Source organism: Pipistrellus kuhlii, unplaced genomic scaffold (genome assembly GCF_014108245.1).
Source record: "Pipistrellus kuhlii isolate mPipKuh1 unplaced genomic scaffold, mPipKuh1.p scaffold_m20_p_11, whole genome shotgun sequence".
NCBI classification, from domain to species: domain Eukaryota; kingdom Metazoa; phylum Chordata; class Mammalia; order Chiroptera; family Vespertilionidae; genus Pipistrellus; species Pipistrellus kuhlii.
This window is the reverse complement of record NW_023425416.1, coordinates 7,358,665-7,372,847: the sequence shown is the minus strand read 5'-3', so window position 1 is coordinate 7,372,847 and position 14,183 is coordinate 7,358,665. Positions and strand designations below refer to the sequence as shown.

The 14,183-nt window shown below is 52.0% G+C and overlaps 1 pseudogene; it reads left to right on the top strand.

The window, feature by feature from the left end:
• The first annotated feature begins 354 nt into the window (after nucleotides 1-354).
• On the top strand, nucleotides 355-12,393 carry LOC118715059 (annotated as a pseudogene).
• The last annotated feature ends 1,790 nt before the right edge of the window (nucleotides 12,394-14,183 follow it).

Below are 14,183 nucleotides of genomic sequence, written 5' to 3'. Positions count from 1 at the left end.
AGATGGGCTGCATGTCCCGGGTCCGGGAAAGGCTGTTGGAGGCAGGTATTAATGTTGGCGGCCTGTTGCCTTTGGTGCTGTCCTGGGCGGGAAGGGCTGTTTGTTGCAGGTTTTAATCCTGGCGGCGGGCTGCCCATGGTGGTGTCCTGGGCCCGAGATTGGCTGCTGGAGGTGGGTATTAATGATTGTGGTGTGCTGCCCATGGTGTTGTCTCGGGCCCGAGAAGGGCTGTTTGCGGCGGGTATTACTGATGGCGTCGTGCTAACCATGGTGGTGTCCTGGGCCTGAGATGGGCATTTGGAGGTGGGTATTACTGATGGCAGCGTGTGCCCATGGTGGTGTCCCGGGTCCGAGATGGACTGTGTGTCTCGGGCCCGGGAAGGGCTGTTTGAGGCGAGTTTTAATCCTGGTGGCTGGCTGCCCATGGTGGTGACCTGGGCCCGAGATGGGCGTCTGGAGTTGGGTATTACTGATGGTGGCGTGCTGCCCATGGTGGTCTCCCGGGCCCGAAATCGGCTGCGTGTCCCTGGCCTGGGAAGGGTTGTTGGAGGCAGGTATTAATGCTGGTGGCGTGTTTCCCTTGGTGGTGTCCCAGGCCCGGGAAGGGCTGTTTGAGTCAGGTTTTAATCCTGGCGGGGGGCTGCCCATGGTGGTGTCCCGGGCCTGAGATGGCCTGCTAGAGGCGGGTTTTAATGCTGGCGGCTGGCTGCCCATGGTGGTGTCCCGGGCCCGAGATGGTCTGTGTGTTGGGGCCTGGTAAGGGCTGTTGGAGGCAGGGATTAATGCTGGCAACGTGCTGCCCATGGTGGTGTCTCGGGTCCAGATGTGCTGTTGTCCGCGGGTTTTGCTTCGGATTGACGGCCCATGGTGGTGTCCTGGGCCAGGAATGGACTGCTGGAGGCAGGTTTTGCTTCGGGCGGCAGCCCAGGGTGGTGTCACCGGCCCAAACTTGTCTTCTGGAAGCGGGTTTTGCTGCTGGTGGCAGGCTGCCCAGTGTTGTGTCCGGACCTGGGATGGGCTGCTGGAGGCGGGTTTTACTGCGGGTGTTCCTCTCTGTCTTTGAGAAGTGGATTGAAAAATGATACAACCCCACAATTCAGTCAATCGTGAGAAATTCAGGTTGAGAAAAAATAAAGCAGACCCATTCATTCTCCCACACAAGCGAGTCTCAGTCAATTCTTTTCCCCCAGAAATCTAAAGATTCCACTTCCAGCAGCCACGGGCACAAATGACCCGCCACTTCATCTTCATCTGATAACAGTAGTTTCACAAAGACCAAGAACTTTTTTTATTTTTTAAATCCTCACCTGAGGATATTTTACCATTTTAGAGAGCATGTGAGAGAGAAGGAAAGACAGAGAAATATCCATGTGAGAGAAACATATCCATTGGTTGCCTCCTGCAGGAGCCCTGACCAGGCCAGGGAGGAGCCTGCAACCAAGGTCCATGCCTTTGACTGAAATTGAATATGGGACCTTTTGGTCCACAGGCTGAGACTCTATCCACTGAGCCAATCCAGCTAGCTCTGGGCTAGACCAATGACTTTTAATCTTTTTATCTCAAAGAACGGCCAGTTCTGTCTCCTCTGTTTCCTGTCGCCCAAACCGATTTCCCAGGACTCTAGACCCTTCCCTGAGCATGAGCCCTGTGCTTCCCCTCTCAGCCTGCCAGTCTTTCGTGTAAGAGGGATCCCACTCTCTCCTGCAGCAGCCCCAACCAGTTCCATGGTGAACAGGCCCTTGTTGGGGGCTTGCTATATGCCAGGCGGGTTTACAGGTGCAAGGATCCAATAGTGAGCTAGACACTGTCCTACAGAGAATAGATTCGTGGGAATTGAGTACTTTTTTTTTTTTTTTTAAAGGAAGAGTGGACAGCATGATTTTATTGAAATGTTTTAGTGCAATGTTGGAGGAACTTAAAATCTTATATTCTAAAACCAGTGGTCAGCAAACTCATTAGTCAACAGAGCCAAATATCAATAGTACAATGATTGAAATATCTTTGGAGAGCCAAATTTATTAAACTTACACTTCTTCTAACACCACTTTCTTCAAAATAGACTCGCCCAGCCCTTGGTATTTTGTGGGAGAACCACTCTCAAGGGGCCAAAGAGCCGCATGTGGCTCGAGAGCCGCAGTTTGCCGACAACTGCTTTGGGGGGTTTACGAATCAGATGTGCAAAGTCAGAGGAGTTCCTTATTGTGAAACACAAGCACTTAGATCTCACAACTTTAGAAGACTCAGCCCTAGCAGGTTTGGCTCAGTGGCTAGAGCGTGGGCCTGCGGACTGAAGGGTCCTGGGTTCTATTTGGGTCAAGGGCACGTCCCCCGGTTGCTGGCTCGATATCCCCAATATGGGGCGTGCCAGAGGCATCAATAACATTCTCTCATTATTTATGTTTCTCAATAAAATATATTTTGAAAAAAGATTCAGACACTGCTCAAGTTCAGGATTTAAAATTCCTAGGCCATTGTTCTTTCTATAACAAGCAATTCACCTGAAGCCAAACCCCACTTTTAATGAGTCAGGCAAAGGTGTCAACAATGCTGTTGGTGAATGCCCCGCCCACACTCAGAGGTCACAAACACGCACAGGGTGGTTCTCTGGTCATAATCAGGTCCTGACACAGTCACGGGCTGTGTGTGCAAAGAAGACGGACCCCAGCTTCCTAGAGGCAGCAGCTTATCTATGAAAAGTCTTGTATTCTCAGACCCGTGAATCAATATCACCACGTTGTATTTCATCCGCCCAAATAGGAGTTTTTCTATAATGAGACAGGTCACCAGCCATAGAAAAAGCACTTAAAGGGTGAGAATGGAAACAGCCAGGCATTATTTTAAGACATCTTTAAGGGAGACCCCTTTTTTTCTTAAAGCTACAAATGTATATGAAACAGTAGGTAATTTTCTATTTATATAAAGTTTTATTTCTCTCACCTGTGGACATTACCTACTTTTCTCTGTCTGTGCCTAACCCTCTATCCACTTGATTATCTGTCCCCATCATTTCATGAGCCTATTTCTCCACCTCCCATTGCCTGTTTAAAACACTGGCTATTGCCAAAACGGGTTTGACTCAGTGGATAGAGCATCGGCCTGCGGACTGAAAGGTCCCAGGTTCGATTCCAGTCAAGGGCATGTACCTTTGTTGCGGGCACATCCCCAGTAGGGGGGTGTGCAAGAGGCAGCTGATTGATGTTTCTCTCCCATCGATGTTTCTAACTCTCTATCCCTCTCTCTTCCTCTCTGTAAAAAATCAATAAAATATATTTTTTTTCCATATTTTATATGTTTTATTCACAAATTTTATAATACCAATCACACATTTCAAAACCATTTATTAGTCAGACCACTCAGTTTTACACTAGACAGAAACCGCCTCTAAACAATATATTTGGTGGTGGTTGTTAAAGTGGCCTTTTAAAAGGGGTTCACTCTGCTAAGAGGAGGCTCATCCTGATCATTTCAATGACTAACAACTAGAAAAACAAAACAAAAAACTAAACCATAAGTACAAGCTTGAAGAACTTAAAACGTAGTGCTGGGAGACTATTAGAACTCATTATCATAACCAAGTTGAACAGTAACTTTACTTAAGTGGCATCACTCCCACATGAATGCACAGAAGAGGACGACAGGGAAATATAGGGTGGCAGAGGACCACTACTGTCAAGGGGTGAAGAAAAAAGCATGTCTCCCCTATCAGGGAAGGGATGGAAAAAAAGAGAAAAGGAAGAGGAGGGACTGAACTTTAAAAAAAAAAAACAAAAAACAAGTATTTGTTACCCAATGGGCCAGTTCTCCACCTACAGGTTGGATCAAACCTCCTCCCCCCCAACCCCAACCCACACCCCACCCTCAACCCCGATTTCCCACTTGGGGGGACAAATAAAGCACTCCGAGAGGAGAATGAAAGTTCTATCTAGCCGCCCCCACCCCAAAACGGGGCTGACGGGTGTGAGCAGCTGCCTGGCTGGCTGGCAGGGAATGGATTCTTCTCTCTTCCCTTTTGCATCATGTGCTTTACAGGCGCCATGTTGGGCTCCTAACAAGCGGCTGTTCCACTCGGGGCCAATGCCCTATGCCCACCCCGCGACAGCTCGCTCCCAGGTCCCCCTTCACCTCCTTCCAACCCACACAGCACAGGTTACCCAAAAGGGTTCTGGGGGGCTGGGGGGAGGGGAGGAAAAGTGTGGGGGAGAACCACTCCCCACCTTCCCAGGGGCTCAAAATGCTTTTCACTCGTAACTTCCCCGCACCACAGACTGCCTCCAAGTCTCCCCCCTCCCCAAAGGGCTCTGGTCAAGGCTTGTGTCGGGTGGCCTAGATAGGGAGCTGGCAAGCGGAAGTGGGACTCCACCCTTCGCCCGCCCTGCTCCCTCCCCGCCGGAGAGGCCCACACTCGAAGCCTGGGCCCGAGACCTAGCCAGAGTCGGAGGGGGTAGGAGCGGGGATTGGAGAGGAACGCTGTCCCCCTTCGGATGGAAGCGAGACCCGGGATGAGGCTGACACTAAAATCAGGGAGTATTAGAAGAACAGGAGGCTGCGGGGTGTATAAAAACCTTGGCGGTTCGGGCCTCGATGAGAGAGACGATCTCCTTGGCGAAGGGCAGGTTCTCCTCGGCTAGAATGGTGAGCATATGGATGTGCGGTTTGCTATTGAAGGTCAGGTCTTCGAGGGATGACTACTAATCCCGAGCCAGGCGTCCCCCCGGCCCCCGCGGTACCGGCCTGACATTGCGCCGCGGCGCCCCCTCCGCGGTCCGCCGCTGCCAAAGCCGAAGCCGAAGCCGAAGCGGCTCTGGACACCCGCCTCCCTTTCCGACCGCACCTCCTCTCCCCTGCCCTCTCAGGCTCTGGCCTCACCACATGCTGCCCCCGGAGGGGGCTGGGGGACCGCACGGGGGAGCGGGGGGGGGGGGGGGGGATAACGCGGGTACGCGACGCCGCCCGCTCACGTGATCTCTCCGTCCGCTTCCAGCGCCTCGGGAGCCCCTCTCTCCACAGGCACAAAATGGCGCTCCGGCTCCGAACATGTCTGTGTTCCCAACCGCTGCGTTCTGCGAAATCAAAATATATATTTTTAAAAACCACACTGACTATTGGTTGGTAATTACGTAAAAACACTACCTTCTCACAATCATTACCTCTGTGGAGGTGAATATGTTGAACGATAAGATAAAGGTATCTCTGTAACAGGAGAATGTTTGACAACATGGAAGGTATTGTAGAAAAGGAAATGCGTTCCATGTCACCAACGGACACCTAGACACACGTTCTAACGACACGAATGGGAAACGGTCACAGCAATGGAGGCAATAGGCCCCCATTATCCTGAAAACAATACACATTCCAGGATGAAACTGAGAGAAGGAGGGCTAACCACAATGCCATTTCCCTTTCCTGTGTGAAACGCTTACCTGCCAGCACATCTCTGCAGTTCTGGATCCGCTTAGGGCTTCTGTAATTCATTATTTTAATACATTTTTGAAAAAGTAAAAACATACATTTCATGTTTCCCCCATGAGCATTTTTCTAAGAGCTGAGGGTGCCGACCACCACAGGGCACTAGATATTTACAACGCTCCATGATATTTACAACATTTCTGTCAAGAAAGGAATGAGCATGCCCAGAAGACATGGAGAGAAGTATCCCCTCGCCCATTAGAAGGGACAGCTCGCGCTGGGCCCCCACGGACATACCTTTGAAACACGAAACTAAGCTCCCCATCCCGAGGTCTGTCAGCACGCAACCAACAATGTCTTCCGCTAAACACGTAGCACGGAGAGCGGCCGTCAGGACCAGGCACCAGCTAGATATCCCCCAGGCCCATTGGGACAGAGCACCCAGGCCTCCAGTGTGACGTCACAATGCAGCCAGGCCCATTGTGACATCGCAATGCACCCGGGGGCACAGCTACTGTGGCTCAGAGCCACACCCTCACATACTGAAGGCCTGAGGCACCCGGCGTTCCTCTCTGTCTTTGAGGACAAAAGGGATTGAAAAATGACACAACTCCCCAACACAGTCAATCTTGAGAATTTCAAGTTGAGAAAAAAATAAAGCAGACCCGTTCATTCTCCCACACCAGCCATTCTCAACAATTGTTTTTCTCCGATGTCTAAAGATTCCACTTCCAGCAGCTATTAGGGCAAAGGACCCCTCCCCCCCCACTCCCACCCCACTTTGATAACAGCAGTTTCACAAAGACCAATGCCTTTTTGTTGTTGTTGTTAAATCCTCACCTGAGGATATTTTTCCATTTTAAAGAGCATGAGAGAGAGAGGGAAAGACAGAATGTCCATGTGAGAGAAACACATCCATTGGTTGCCTCCTGCAAGAGCCCTGACCGGGCCAGGGAGGAGCCTGCAACCAAGGTCCATGCCCTTGACTGAAATTGAATATGGGACCTTTTGGTCCACAGGCCGAGACTCTATCCACTGAGCCAACCCGGCTAGCTCTGGGCTAGACCAATGACTTTTAAGCTTTTTATCTCAAAGAACGGCCAGTTCTGTCTTCTCTGTTTCCTGTCGCCCAAACCGATTTCCCAGGACTCCAGACCCTTCCCTGAGCCTGAGCCCTGAGCTTCCCCTCTCAGCCTGCCAGTCTTCTGTGTAAGAGGGACCCCACTCTCTCCTGCAGCAGCCCCAACCACTTCCATGGTGAACAAGGGGCGGGGGGGCTTGTTGGGGGCTTGCTATATGCCTGGCGGGTTTTCAGATGCAAGGATCCAATAGTGAACTAGAACTGTCCTACAGAGAACAGATTTGTGGGAATTGGGTACTTTTTTTCTAAAGGAAGAGGTGGGCTGCATGATTTTATTGAAATGTTTTAGCGCAACATTGGAGAAGCTTAAAATCTTATATTCTAAACCCATGGTTGGCAAACTGTGGCTCACAAGTCACATGCGGCTCTTTGGCTCCTTGAGTGTGGCTCTTCCACAAAATACCACAGCCTGGGCGAGTCTATTTTGAAGAACTGGCGTTAGAAGAAGTTTAAGTTTTAAAAATTTGGCTCTCCAAAGAAATTTCAGTCATTGTACTGTTGATATTTGGCTCTGTCCACTAATGAGTTTGCCGACCACTGTTCTAAACCAATGCAAGCACTGTAGTTGAACTTGCTCCTGAACTGACATACCCGGCCAAGGAAAGCTAATTTAACTGAATAGAATTTAACGTGGAGACTGAAGAATGTTGATGCATCTATCTTTCTCTGCCATACCATCCCCCTTATGGCTAGACATACTGCGAGCCTCCTCCACTCAGCAGAGTCGCGCAGGACTGACACCTTTGGTGGCTGCATTTAACATTTCCACACCATAAGTCTCAAGGAATGGGGCATGCTGGGACACAGACAGAGTCCTTCTGTTTTTGAACAACTGACTTGATCTGATTACATGATCACACTCTCTCTCCAAAGCCAATTTAAAACTCAGCAAAACGCTAGTTTCTGGACCTGCAGAAACGATCCTTTCTGACTTCAGCGCCCCCTCTGCTGTAGGACGTTTTTCACCTTGAAGGTTGCTGTTCCAGTTTGCGAGTGACTTTATTTTCCACCCACGGAACTGAGGTCAGAGAGTTTGTTCTGTCCAGGATTCAGCAGGAGGGACGAACTGTCCTTGACTGTTCCCAGGCTCTGTCTACGCAGGCAGATCTTTCTCTTTGGGGCTGAAGAATGGAGTTCCCTGTCAATCAAGTGCATGTGATACAATTCCCGGAGTCAGGCCCCCTCCTGAGAGATTGTTGTAAGTAAAGGTCCCCCCCTGGCATTCAGTGAATTTCCCCTCCATCCTCCCTTTGGGCTACTTTTTTTTTTTTTTTTTTTTTTTTTTTTTTTTTTAACATTATCCTAACAGAGCAACTGATATTTGCTTATCTGTACTTTTTCTTTGTTTTCATGAGCACCTCCTACCCACATTTTTCCTGTAACAGCTTTAGTTCAAATCATCAGTTGCCTTGAGGCTTGCTACTTCCAATGACAAAAGGCAAAAAGACATTTCATTCAAACGAAGAAAATGATGCTGACCTATGCACTTGGTGGCACGCATACCATTTCACCATTTTATTTTATTTATTTTTTAAAATATATTTTATTGTTTTTTTACAGAGAGGAAGGGAGAGGGATAGAGAGTTAGAAACATCGATGAAAGAGAATCATCGATCAGCCACCTCCTGCACACTCCCTACTGGGGATGTGACCGCAACCCAGGTACATGCCCTTGACCGGAATTGAACCTGGGACCCTTCAGTCCGAAGGTCGACGCTCTATCCACTGAGCCACACCAGTCAGGGCTCACCTTTTTATTGATGTCAAGGCAAAATCAGGCCCTTTGCTATCAAGTTGCTAAGAGGGCAGATCACAACACCTCTCTCTCTGTAAAATGGTGTGGCCCAAGCTGTCCACCTTTCCTCCCATTCAGGTCTGCCTTTCTGTCTCGGTCGGCTGGTTGGTGACACCCAGTTTAAGGAGGGACCCTCCCGCCTCGCTTCCCTTGAGTAGGCAGTCCCACGCCCCCTGGGCACAGAGCCCACACCTGTTGCTTCGTCCTCCCTGCCCAGCAGCGCCCGGACCCCCCAGAACTCCCCACCCCCGGTCTCCTGTCAGGCTGTGGTGGCTCACAACTCCCAGTGCACCCGAACCCGGTCCTCCTGCAGGGAGTTGGCAGGAGCAGCGTGGGACCTCGGCGCCTGGCCTCCAGCTATGAGTTCCCCGAGGCGCTTCAGGTGACTCGTCGCTCCTACCTGGGGGTTAGGGCCCCTTTGGTCCACTGCCCTCCTGGGCCCTCAGATCTGCCTGAGATGCATCAGCCCCGCTTATGAGCTCTTCCCCTCCAGCACCTTAGTGATGCCCACGCCTCAGAGCATTTGTCCCCTGCCCCAGGGCAGGACACCCTGTCCTTCCTGAGCCTGGTGCCTGAGGGGTCTCCACTGGTCACTGAGCCCTGAGCCCACCCCGCCTCCCCGCCTCCCCAGGGCCCTGCCGCATCTGGCTTCTGACAGGCTCCTAGGACTGCAGGTCTCTCCCCAACTGGAAGGGGCTGCAGAGGGAGGGAAGGAGGGGACAAGGGGAGGGGGCTGGGCTAGCTGGGAGCCCTGCGTGTGCCCAGCCTCCTGGTGCCCGGGCCCCTCGCCTGCCTGGAGGGCCCCTCGCCTGCCTGGAGGGGCAAGTTCCGGGCCGTCGATTTGGATGAGGCCAGTGCTGTCCCCTCAGAGTTGTTTCTCCTCTTTCCAGCCCATGTCTCTCATGGAAAAGAATCCTGAGCGTCTTTTTCCTGCCGTTGATCTCAGCGGGCTTTGCTCCTCGGGCAACATATAAAGAGAAAAAGAACCTTCCTGTCGAGGAAGCTGGGCCGCAGCTGCAGGAGAGCAGGTCTGCCTGGGGGAAGGGGAATAGGATGGAGGGGGGTCAGGGATCTCCTTTTCTAGAGAAGAGTATCAGGAGCGTGGACAGAGCTGGTGTGTCCTGCTAGCCAGAACGTCTCCCACTGGGCTTTGGCTGTCTCCCCTCTCTCCATCTCCTCTCTCTCTTCATCTCTCTGTCTCTCTTTTCATCTCTCTCTCTTTATCTCTCTCTCTGTCTCTTCATCTCTTCTCTCTTTCTCCTCATATCTCTCTGTCTCTCCTCTCTCTCTTCATCTTCTCTCTCTCTTCATATTTCTCTCTTCATCTCTCTGTCTCTCTCTTCATCTCCTCTCTCTCCATCTCTCTCTGTCTCTCTCTTCATCTTTCTCTCTCTCTCTCTTCATCTCTCTTTCTCCATCTCTCTCTCTCAGCAGGTTTAACTGGTCACATCTGATCCCTCTGGAGCTGAAGGACCACGTGGTGGGACTTCAGATACAAAGCACCCCTGAGAGCAGCCCGCACTTCACTCTGGAGGGGCACAAGTTCCTGATCTTCGGGGGCTCCATCCACTACTTCCAGGTGCCCTGGGGGTACTGGCCGGACTGCTTCCTGAAGCTGCAGGCCTGAGGCTTCAACACTGTCACCACGTGAGTGCCGCCCGCTCTCTGGGTCCTCGCTGCACCTTCCCATGAGCCCTGTCCAGCGTGAGCCTTTATGATGAAGGGCCACCTGCCTCTTAGACTCATAGGTCTTGTGTGTGCACACGGATGATGTCACTTTCCTTAGTCTATGTCCATCATTGTTTTGAAACTTCTCCTCTATTCTTGTTTTGATTAATTCTTAGCAATAACTTATTGGGCATATCTAGACACTTGTGTTTTCCCCTTCTCTTTACATTTTTAATGGGCATTACCAAGAATGGGTGGTGAGAGGGATAATTAGTGCATCCATCCGAGGAATCTAGAGTCAGGATCATTGACAGCTTAGATCGCAACCGGGTGGCAGAGAAAGGAACCGTTGAAAGCAATCACTGTTCATGTAATACAGGTGTAACAGCCATGGGACACTTCAGCTTGCTCCAACATGGTACCCTAGGTTTTCAGATAGGTTTGGAACTGACCTAGGACTGGTTAGGAAAGAAATAAGAAGATGCTTATTACACTTCCCTCTCTCCTGCCACAGCTATAATATGTCCCCTGGAACCTTCACGAGCCCCAGAGAGGCACATTTGACTTCTCCGGGAACCTGGATCTGGAGTACGTGCTGCTGCTGCTCCTGTGGCCCGGCCTGGGCCTGGCCTGGGCCTGGGCCTGGGGGCGGGAAGGGGCTGGTGGGTTGTTTAGGAACCATGGTGGCATCTCAGCTCTGCTTGGAGAGCCTGTTCTCAGGCCCCGGTGCCAGCTCTGCACCGGGACCAGGTGCTCTCCACCTGGGAGCCTGCTACTCCCAGTGCCCAGGCCTCCCCTGGGCCCAGCCCTCCTCACTGCAGCCCAGAGGAGCCTGGACCCCTGTCAGCCCTTCCTGCTCTGCAGTGGGGTCCCGCCACCTGTGCTGGGAGCGGGCTGCCCCTGGAAGCAGCAAGGTGGTCGGGTCAGGTTCATGGCGAGGACCCCACCTCCTGTCTGAGAGTCCCCTCCTCATGACCCGGTGGGCTGTGCAGAGGGTCCTGGGCTGGGAGCTGGTGAGAACCCAGCTGCAGGCCTCAGGCCTGTGACCACAGGTGCAGGGTGACCTGCTCTGCAGGGTGGGGGCTCAGCCTTCCCTCACTCTCCCTGTCTCTGGTTGGGAGGAGGGCAGGCCAGCAGAGGCTCCGGGCAGCTCCGCCGCCTGTGGTGTGTGCTGGCTCATCCCCACCCCCCGCTCGGATGTCCTCAGAGTGGCTGCCATTGACCTTGCCAGGGCCTTTGTCCGGCTGGCCGTGGAGGTTGGGCTGTGGGTGATCCTGCGTCCAGGCCCCTACATCTGCAGTGAGATCGACCTCGGCGGCCTGCCCAGGTGAGCGTGCTTTGAGGGGAGGGCTGTGACGGTTTGTTTCACTAAAAGCAGAGCAGGTATCTGACAGCTCGGAGCCCGTGTTCTCGGGGAAGGCCCGGTGAGCTCCGGGCGCCGCTGTCACCCTTGTCCCGGTCACAGGTGCGGGTCCTGGTGCCGCGGGCGCCTGGGCGGGGAGAGGCAGCATCGGGGTGGTCACAGCTCTTCCTTCCGGTCTCATCTCTGGTCTCTGTCCTGAGGTGGAAGAGGTTCTGACAACCTCTGGACTTGCTCTGCGGGACCCCCCTTCCCCTGGCTTTTCTCTTATTTTGTTAGTGGAAGACCATGCTCTCTACTGAGCCGAGGGACCTCAGCTCTCCTCCGTTCCCCCTCCCTTCCCTTTGCCTTCTCTCCTCTGTGCGGCCGGGCCATTAGTGCAGATAGCTGGGTGCAGGGTGAGCAGCGCATACTCCCGTTCACACCACAGCTGCCAGCTGTGTGCAGTCCCCGGCTCAGGCTCAGCTCCACGGGGCGCCCTCCTCCCGTCACTCAGTCAAGGCTCTGTTTCCTCGGGGATGAGCTTGTTCTCCCACCCAGCTCAGGAGCCACAGAAGCCTGACCGTGAAGGAAGGAAGGGATATTTTAGCAAAGGAGCAATGCCCTGCTCTGCTCAGCTGGAGGCCCCGCTCCACCCCTCCCCGCCGAGGGCCTTGATGGAGCTGCCGCACCTCCTAAGCTGGGAACTGTCACCGGACACTTGTCAGTCGGACAGCCAGGTAGGATGGTCCAGAGAGCATCTTCCAAGTCCCGTGAGGGCTGCAGGAGATCAGAAGACATAAAGCTGGGCTGGAGGGAGCTCTGGAAGGAGAACTGGCTGACCTCCCGCCTCCTGTCTTCCCAACTCAAGCGCTGAGCTTGTCTCCTCTCGCCCCCAGCTGGTTACTGCAGGACCCGGAGCTGAGACTGAGGACAGCCGACCAGGGCTTTGTCCAAGCAATTGATCGATACTTTGATCATCTGATTGCCAGAGTGCTTCCTCTCCAGGTAAAACGGCCTTCTGACATTTCCTTCCTGAAGTGAGAGGCACAGAGACAGCTGGTTCTATGTAGCCACAGAGCAGGCCCGACCCAGGCTCTGGGAACTGAAGCTGACACCCTTGCACTCTAGACCCTCATCTAAGTTCACCTTCGCCCCAGGGCTTCCGGGAGCACACGCATCACACCCGCCAGGACCCACAGAGCAGAGAGCGTAGGTGTATGATGGCGCTTTGAATGTACTTGATGTTCTCTAGACTCACTGCTCTTTCTACTGTTTATTTCTACTACTAAGTGAACTTGGCTGTTTTCTTTTTCTTTTTCTTTTTTTTAAATATTTTTATTGATTTTTTTACATAGAGAAAGGGAGAGGGATAGTTAGAAACATCAATGAGAGAGAAACATCGATCAGCTCCTTCCTGCACACCTCTACTAGGGGTGGAGCCTGCAACACGGGCATGTGCCCTGGCCTGGAATGGCACCGTGACCTCCTGATTCATAGGTCAACGTGCAACCATTGAGCCTCACTGATCAGGGTCACCCCAATTTCTTAAAGTGTTATTTTTAAAGCGAAGGCTGCACAGGTCACGTGTGAATGTACAGGTTGTGATTTAGTGGAGTTTTAGGTGGTTAGTATCCTTTGCAGCCTTTGGTGTGGTTCATGTGTTGAGAGCATGCGTGTTTGTGTGTGGTGAGTGCTGAGCTGGAGTTGGGGCCAATATATATATATTTTAATTGGTTTTAGAGAGGAAAGGCGAGTGGATAGGGGGAGTGTTAACAGGTGAGTGTGTGGCTATGAGCTCTCCTATTGAAGCAGCTAATTAGTATGAGAAGGAGCGGAAACAGCTGAAACTGGTTTTGCTCAGTGGAGAGAGCGTCAGCCTGCAGACTGAAAGGCCCCAGGTTTGATCCCGGTCAAGGGCACGTACAAGAGGCAGCTGATCAATGACTCTCATCGATGTTTCTAACTCTCTATCCCTCTCTCTTCCTCGATGTAAAAAATCTATAAAATATATTAAAAAAAAAAAAAAAAAAAAAAAAAAAGCCGAGACTGGTTTGGCTCAGTGAATAGAGCATCTGCCTGCAGACTGAAAGGTCTCATATTCGATTCCAGTCAAGAGCATGTACCTTGGTTGCAGGCACATCCCCAGTAGGGGGTGTGCAAGAGGCAGCTGATCAGTGACTCTCATTGATGTTTCTAATTCTCCATCCCTCTCTCTTCCTCTCTGTAAAAAATCAATAAAATATATTTAATATATACTGTGTTTCCCCGAAAATAAAACATCTTCCGAAAATAAGACCTACTTACAGGTTTCCTTCTGAGTGAAATATAAGGCATCCCTCCAAAAATAAGCCCCCCCCCCCCCCAGGCTCTGTCTCAGAATGAAAATTAATTTACCATAAACTGGTCGCTAGGGCCGCCCCGACAGGTGTCTAGCAACCAGTGACATTACATGGGGTCCTGACGTCACTCTTGTGTGGAGGTGGAGTGGAGGTCGGAGTGAGCGGTGAGTGCAGGGTGGGAGAGAGAAGACTTTCTCAGATGCGTGTAGAAGAACAGAAGGATTAGAGTGGACAGGATGTGGCCAAGGTGGTGAGTGCTGGTCTGTCTCTGGTAACACTACCTGATGCTCGTGGCCACCCTCATAAAGACTGAAGGTTCTCAGTCAGTGGCAGACCCTGCTCTAGTCCAGATCCAGGCCCCAGCAAGCCCAGTGACAGTCCCCAGGCAGGCCCCAGGGGGTAAATGTCTAATAAATGTCTGGTGAAGGTGTTCAGTGGCACATGGGTGGGCGAAGGAGGATCACTTAAAATGACACAGGAGGTTCAGAGGGG